The sequence below is a fragment of the Macrobrachium nipponense genome, chromosome 25 (genome assembly GCF_015104395.2).
Source record: "Macrobrachium nipponense isolate FS-2020 chromosome 25, ASM1510439v2, whole genome shotgun sequence".
Taxonomy (NCBI): domain Eukaryota; kingdom Metazoa; phylum Arthropoda; class Malacostraca; order Decapoda; family Palaemonidae; genus Macrobrachium; species Macrobrachium nipponense.
Window position 1 is genome coordinate 60,634,206 of NC_087214.1, and position 8,347 is coordinate 60,642,552.

At 43.0% G+C, this 8,347-nt stretch overlaps 1 long non-coding RNA gene across 1 annotated transcript; it reads right to left on the reverse strand.

Annotated features, from left to right (window-relative positions):
• Positions 1-3,888: 3,888 nt before the first annotated feature.
• LOC135199208 (uncharacterized) lies at positions 3,889-7,975 on the reverse strand. Its single transcript, XR_010310973.1, has 2 exons — positions 7,827-7,975; positions 3,889-4,200 (listed from the first exon to the last, which is right to left on the reverse strand). It is a non-coding gene; the product is annotated as an uncharacterized LOC135199208 (long non-coding RNA).
• Between the last annotated feature and the right edge of the window lie 372 nt (positions 7,976-8,347).

Consider the following 8,347-nt stretch of genomic DNA (forward strand, 5'->3'; position numbering starts at 1 on the left):
GCTTCTTCACTGACTGTGATAAAAGATCCTGGGTCGCTGTGTTAAAGATTGAGCGATCGCTCACAATCTCTTGCGGAAAAAGGTGTTTCTTGTCCAAAGGAGAGAAGAGCAAGGCAGACTTCTGGTTCAATGAAACCCCTTTCGACAAGAAGGAGCACCAAAGCTGTCTCTTCTTCAACACTCGAGGCGAAAATGGCAGCGAGCTCCGAAAGCTGCCATCACAGATGCCTTTATCGATTACAATCCAGTACCGAGGCAAAAAATCCTTAACTGCTCCTCCGAAAGTCCAAATGACTTGACTTTCTGGCCAGCGAAGCAATGGCCCAATCCAGGAAACTAACAACTTCGAAAACACAGAAAACACTCTTGCAAAGATGCTCCAGTCATTTGTTGAAAAGAAAATCTTAACAGTATTAAGGGCTGCTCTGCGGGAAGAGTCCACGAGACTAGAAAAAGTCTCCCTGAGCGGAGGCAGTCACACCCAGGGAAAAAACTTCTCCAGTGTCATACCAGACACGGCTCCTTGACGAAAGTCTCGAAGGGGGAAGACAAAAAAACATTTCTCCCCTGTTCCCTCTTCTCCAAAAAGCCAAGCGTTAACTTTCTTGATAGCTTTCTTAGCCGAAATCGAGAGGACGAGACGCGTGAACGAGGACGAGGAGTCAGGCTTACTGTCCTTTTTTCCACTGCGAACTAGGAGAAACTGGAACGGAAGGCGCAAAAGAATCTCCAAAGTGTCAACGAAGGATCGTAAAAGGAGTTTTATACCCCGACAAATGCTTGTCTTTTTCTGTAAGTCCTTCCTCCTTCTTCCTCCAAATCCGAAGCTTCCTTCGACGAAACTGGCGAACATTCCATCGGAAGAGGAATCCTGTTCGGCGAAGTCACACCCTGATGCGTCCGAGGAGGGGTGTGAGAAAGCAGAAGACGTCTGAGCCTGTACTGAGACGAAATCCGGGCGGGCTTGAGCTGGCAGCTGCGTTGGCGGCTGAGCTGGCGCTCGAGCGAGAGCCTGACGTGGTGCCATAGACGGAGTCAGGAAAGGAGTCCGATCAGGCGCCTGAAGTGGCGTCTGAAGAGGAGTCACATGGAGAGTCTGAGCCTGAAGAGGCGACTACAAAAGGAGCCTGCGAAGAGGACTGCACAGTAGTCTGCGGAAGATGTAAGGCGGTCGGGAGCACATTCGGGGACGAGAGATTGCCAAAAAGCTCCAAGATACTGCCTAACTGGCATTCATCTGTTCAAACACCGAAGGTTGAGGATCCACCGACGTAGAAGGCGCGGGAGGTGTAGAAGGATGATCCACAACACGTCTGGGAGCCGCAGGAGTTATCGCTTGAGGAGGCTCTGGAGAAGGCTCCGAAGGAGTGTGCGTGTTCGGCTTCTCCACTTCTATGAGAGAAGGCGATAAATCGAAAACCGCCGGAGAAAAAAGCTTCAGGCTCCTCCCAAAAACTACAAGAAGGTTCGGCAGCTGCCACCTTCTTGGGAACTGCAGCAGGCGAAACATCGCAAGACCTTTTCAGCGGTCTAGAAGTCTTATTACGCCAACCTCATAAGTAGGAAACATCTGAACTAGAGTCGCTTGACGAAAAACACTTCCTCGCACACCTTTCCAATGGTGAGTGACAGCATCCTGGGATACGGCTACAGGATTGCTTGAGGGGGCGGCTGCTCGGGAGCAGGTCCCGCTCGCCTCCCATTCGTTTTCGGCATGCCTACCTCCCAGGATCTGGGGAGTTTGACAGGGGCCTAGACCTAGAACAAAGCGGCCGAACAACCACCTCCTCCACTACACTTGCACTAAGTAATTTATCACACTTAACTACCACTTCTTGCACTGTCTCACCCATTTTCTGCATAGTGGTGAGGAAAGAAACAAATTTCGAGTCCATATCGGCTCGTAATACTGACACGGGATCGGGATCGGGAGATACAGATTCGAGGGCAGGAGCAACCACTACGGGGTTAATAGGAACAGGATTAACAGAATTCAGAGGAATATCCTGGCTACTCACTAACTTAGAGGAAAATCTCTGTGAAGCCTTTCTGATTCTATCTTTTTCTAACTTTCTCATATACTTTCCCAATGCCTTCCACTACTCCAGATGTTTAGAGACTTACATTCTTCACAACGTATTCTCAAAAGAACATTCACGTCCCCTACAACTAACACAAAGTAGAATGAGGATCAAGTGAAGCTTTAAGAAGTCTAGTCTTACACCCACTACTACACACCCTATATGAACAGAGCCAGTGTCAGACATCGTGAAGAATTCAAATAATTCCTAAAAAGGACCAACAATATCAAAACCAAATAACTATAGCGCTAGCAAAAAAGATCAGTAAACTCAAGGTACATAACCAAAAGGAGAAACCAAGATGATCAAATCCAAATTCCAACCAGCAGAGGAACCGTGTTACCGGTTTCCGACGGCAGGAAACTGTAAGTTTACTTGTGAACGAAGGTTCTGGAGTGGGAGGTGAGACCTTCCGGACTCACCAGTGGTAGCTTACACACTCCCCCTGAAACCCCCCCAAGAGGCGCAGGCGCGAGCGCTAAACCACGCCCCCTTGGGCGGTGCTATCAGAGACGAGCGGGTTGACTCGGCAAAAAGTAGTCACATTTTTGAAGTTGTTAAAGCACAAAAACAACTACAGAAGTGGTTGAGCTTACCTTAGGCTGTTCAAGTTATGAAGAAATTACTGTGAAGGTGCAAATTTGTTGAACACAAAGGTCTTTTTACTAGTAAGGTCAATCTTCTTGTGCTGTTTCGGTTGAAATAAATAATGAAAGATTGCAGTTAGTTTGTTTTCTCTGGAATAATAGTGATTGTATGTGTGTATTCTTGTATATATAATACTCTGTTGGATTAGAAGTTTGTAGAATATCCTCTCTAGTTACATGGTCTCCTGGATCTCGGGGAAGGGTTGGAGGGGTGACCAGACCTTGAGTCCGGAAGGTCTCACCTCCCACTCCAGAACCTTCGTTCACAAGTAAACTTACAGTTCTGGAGAGGGAGCTTCAACCTTCCGGACTCACCAGTGGTAGCTAGGCCGATGCTTCAGCAGGGGCTTGAAGATGAAAGTCCACGACCACCGCATCGAAAGCACCCTGTAAGCCGAGGAGAGCATAGTAAGAGCTGAAGACAGAGTCCGCTTCTCCAATTCATTCTGGACATGATTTCTTGTAAAGATATACCATTGTATAGCAGTCTTGATGAAGCTTGACCCCTTATAGAGTGGAAATTAGTTGACTGTTTAGTTGCATTTGGGTCGGCTCTGAAAATGCACTCCCTAAAAAGTTGTCTCATTTTTTGTAAAGACATTATCTTGAAGTGTTCATCTAGCCATATGTGGTCTTTCCTGTCTATGTTTCTTTCCCTACAGACTTTGTTTGTGTATTCCAAATAGAAGTTCAATTGTCTGACTGGACATATTTTTGGTCTGTTAGGAAGCTTTCTAAAGCTGATCTCTATGTGTGTAGTTGTTCTTGGTTTTTGGCCATGAAGGAAGGGTGGTTCCGTAGGACAATGTGTTCTGGGGTGAAGGTGCTCCTGGAAATGCAGAGATTGTTAAATTGATTTGCTCTTAAAGGGCAAGCTAAGGCTACTAGAAATAAGGTTTTCTGTGTCAGTAGTAAGGTAGAGTTATCTCTTGTGGTGTTGAGAAACGAAATTACTTTGTCTAGATCCCAGCCAGGGAACTGGTGAGTGTTGCTCGGCTTCCTTCTATTCACCCCCGATATCATTGCTTTGACATATTTGTCTTCTGCAAGACAGTAACCTGGGAAATATCCTGACAATATAGGACCTAAAGCTGCTCTGTAGCTCTTCAGGGTATGTAAGCCAGTCCCCTTGTTCCTATAAGGGTGATTGAAAAATAAAATAATTGCTAACAGGGGGAATTTGTTGTCGCTTCCATACTCCTTATGAATGAAACTTTTAAAAATGTTATACAGGTTTTCATACTTGTGCATGGAGCTGTCCCTCAAGCTGATAGCAATTTTGGTGCAAACCTCAGGAGGAAAGACATTTGGGAGCTGGTCCTTTAAATTTTGAAGGCGATCAAAGTTGATTGGAGCTTTGCTGAGGGTGAGATACAGTCCTTGAGAACTATCTGGTAGTCTTCTATCTTCACCGTATATAGTTTGTGCTGCTTCGAAACTGACCTCACTAATGGAATCCATGGTTCTGTCCCCTGCGATATGGTACAGAAAAGCATGTTATTATTGCATTCTTTGTATAATTTTAAAAGCTACTTTGTGTAGTAAGAATCCTGGTGGAAAGGCATAGGAGGTGTTGGTCCCCTTCCAGCTAATCGTAAGTGCATTATTGCTGATGGCTTTTTGGTTTGGAAGAGATGAACAAAACTTTTTGCACTTAGTATTGAAGCCATTTGAGAACAGATCTATTTCCGGGTTGAATATTGAAGTCGGGGCAGGATTAAGGAGAATAGACTGTCACTGAGGCAAGTTTCTGTGTGGATTGAACCCAGGTCTCTGGAAAGTGAGTCTGCAATGGTGTTACTTACTCCCCTGATCCATCTGGAATTTATCTGTATGTTATGATCCTTACTTTCATGTTACTTAGTATTTTCCTGACCAGTTCATGAGCTACCTTGTTTCTGATACTACCCTGCTTCCTTAGCCAACAATTTGTAACCTTTGAATCTACATGAATTAAGACTACTTTGTTGTATAACCTTGTAGTGAAGTGTTCCATAGAATAGAAGCACGCTAATAACTCTCTTACATTAATGTGAAGGGAGGATTCTTCATGTGTCCAAGTTCCATTTATTGAGAGTATTTTACCCGCTATTACTAATGCTCCTCCCCAACCCTGGTTGGAAGCATCTGTGAAAAGTTCTGCATCTATTTGTGAATTTGGAATGTTAACCTCTCTGTACATTTGTCTCAGTTCCCATGGCTTTAGGTATTTTTTGAAGGAGTGTGGAATGATTTTGTACCCTGAATTAAAATAACTGTGGTATCTGTGGAGATATTTAAGATGGAATCTTCCCCAGCTTGTATAGGAAGCACTGAAATTTAAGGTCCAATTAACATCTGATAGGAGTGAAGGTCAGATTTAACAGAGTTGGAGAAAGCTTTGGCCAATTTGATACACTTCTCTATGTTTTTCTGAATGGGATTCATAGTTTTCTTAATCATATTGTAACGCACTCCTAAAAATTCAATTCTTTGAGCCGGTTCAATTGTAGATTTTTTAAAAGAGATATTCCATCCTAAGTCTGACAATATCCTAATGATTAACTGAATGTGATTTTTACATTTTAAATAATCTTTTGCTAATATGAGAATGTCATCAAGATAGTTGAATATTAAGATGTTGTATGTAGTTCTAATATACTTGATCACCGTGTACATTATCTTTGAAAATATATAAGGAGCTGTCTTTAGTCCAAAGGGTACCACAGTCCATTTGAACTTCCTTTATTTTACCTAGCTGAAGGTTAGAAATTTCTGGCTACTTGTATGTAATGGAATGTGCCAATAAGCATCTTTTAAATCTAGTTTGCAGGCCCAAGAGTTTAGATGTAGATAGGGAAATATTGTATTGGCCTTAAGCATGGTAAAGGAAGGTTTTCTTATCATGGTGTTAAGCACCTTCATATCAAAGATTAGTCTTACTGTTCCATCTGGTTTTAATTTATAAAATATGTGGTTGGAAAAGTAAAAGGAAGGTTCTGGAGGGGATCTGCTCTACTTTGACTCCTAGTTTTAGCAGTCTGTCACATTCTCTTTCCAATATTTTCGCTTGTTAGTTGAATAAAATCTATCTTTACCTACCCTTTTTAATGATCTCTGGGCTTTTAGTTTATTATTAAATGGAATTCTCACCCCTTCCTTGATAATTCTACAAGCAAAAGAGGCATTAGGAAGCTTTCTCCAACTATCAATGTTCATTAGTAATGACTTACCTATCCTACTCGCTGGGGGGCTCTGGGAGTAGTTATTCATTGGGTTTGAGTCCAAAGGCAAGGTCTCTTGACTTCTATCCTTATTTATAGCATTAGGCCCAATGTCATGGTGGTGGCTGGTGCAGAGCAAAGCTCATTATTAACTGGTGCGGAGCAAAGCTCATTATTAATTGTGCGGAGCAAAGCTCATTATTAACTGGTGCGGAGCAAAGCTCATTATCAACTGGTGCCGAGTGAACCTCGTTATCAACTGGTGCCGAGAAAAACTCATGTTCTGGTGCTGAGCAAACATCTTGGTCTGGCGCTGAGTGAAGCTTATTGTGCTCTGGTGCATAAAAAACTAGTGCTGAAAAAACCTCTCTTTGACCTGGTGTGGAGCAAGGCTCAATTTCTAGGATAGAGAATGATTTATTTTTATTTCCTTTCTCTGGCTCCTGAACTATTCGCTTGTCCATTTTGGGACCTCCCCCCCCTGTACCACACGCCTATTACCTCTTCTAAGCGGCTGAGACTTGCATCTAAAGCTAGGGTACCTTTGAGGAAAGAAACTGAAAATTCTCCCTGAAATCTGCCCCCAAAGTTGAATTTCCTACCCCTGAAGTTTGCTGCCCCTCCTCTGAGGAGGGGACCCTTACGAAAGCAGGCAGCAATGGCTGTTTTTGGTCTTCAGTTAAATTCCAAACTTCTTTTTAATGTCTGCTTTGATTATGAGATCTCTTATCTCTTCCTTGAGGTATCTAGGAAGTGCTCTACTTCTGAAATTCCTTATCAAATTTTGTATAAGGTCTATGCTCTTCCTTAGGGGTAGGGGACCAATAATAATCTTGGACAAGAACTCAATGTCATTTACTTTGGAGGGGTACACTATGTGTGCCAGTGCTGCATGCCCTTGAAAGGCAGTAAATACTATTCTTAATATTTTCTATGTCATAGAAAAATTTTTCTCTTGTGGTGTCATCAAATATCTTACCTTTCAGGCCAGAAATTCAACTGGAGTTATGCTACTAGTGAGTTATTCAATTGATTTTCCCTTCTCTATGAAAAGATGGTTCAGCTTTGAAATTGGTGGAAAGGATATGAAGGAATGGGTTTATGGAAGGTAAGAAGGTTGAAATCTTCATAATCACTTTCATCTTCATTATTATAAAGGAAAAGAGGTCTAAATTTGCACTTTCAGTAATTCAGGTGATCGTCTCGAGCGTTTAGTAGGAGGAGCCTCATTCTTCTTAGCAGGTGTCCAACCACTTCTGCCGAGTTGAATGTTTTTATATCAGTGATTTATTTACCAACCTTTAATTAAAGTGTTTATTCAACAGGTATCGTAAATATGGACAGCAGCGGACCTAGAAGGCTGAAGTCAAGCAAGGGGTTCACGACTCAAATAGCCCTCTTAGGTTAATTCAGGGCCTTATTAAGTGACTATGTAAGGTATGTATCTGTTATTATTAACATAATCTTAGACCTGCTTCCTATGTAACCCTTTGCAGATCGCCCCCCAGGGCGTAGGCTAGCATCGATAGGTTTAAAAATGAGAAACGTGAACTCGAACAGCCTAACTTACCTGTGGCCTAGCCTACTACCTATTAAGCTACGTGGTTTTGATGTGTCAAGCAAGCAATTTGTATTGTATACCTAGTATAAGCTTGTTATATATAAATTGGAGCATTTAGTTGGTTTTCTACCATTATTTCATGTAGTAATCATGCACATGCTTTGCTTTACGCTATCTTACGCAGTTACGCGACGTTCGGAACTGGCTGTTCCAGCCATTCAAAACAATAACAAACTTACGTATGTGGGCCGCCATTTGCATTTGTGACGTCATAAGTCTAACTCCGCTGCTTTCCATATGCCGGTTTCGTTGTAAACAGAATTTAAAACCTTACCCTTTCTGAATAATTTTCATGAGAGTTTGATTCTGTTGGAGTAACATATTCACGATATCAGAATTTGAAGGCATTTCACTTCCTGCAGTCGATTGTGGACGTTTTTTGTTACGGTCTACATTCTCCTCTTCGCTGGAGTCGTCACTCAGCCGATGCAACACCACGTAGGAAAGAATTTGCCTCTTCATATTTTAGCAGTGGGCAGAAGCGGGAGGGAAAAGAGAACTTCTATGCCGAAGTCAACTTCAAAATTGTGACTACTTTTGCCGAGTCAACCCGCTCGTCTCTGATAGCACCGCCCAAGGGGGCGTGGTTTAGCGCTCGCGCCGCCTCTTGGGGGGGTTTCAGGGGGAGTGTGTAAGCTACCACTGGTGAGTCCGGAAGGTTGAAGCCTCCCTCTCCAGAACTTCTGATTTATGGTTGGAATGGTTCCCGGTACCCGGTAGAGGGCGGGAGTAGAGGGATCACCTGTCAAACCATTAGTGCTACTGCGAATTTCAAATTCTGCCGTGACGTCAGGA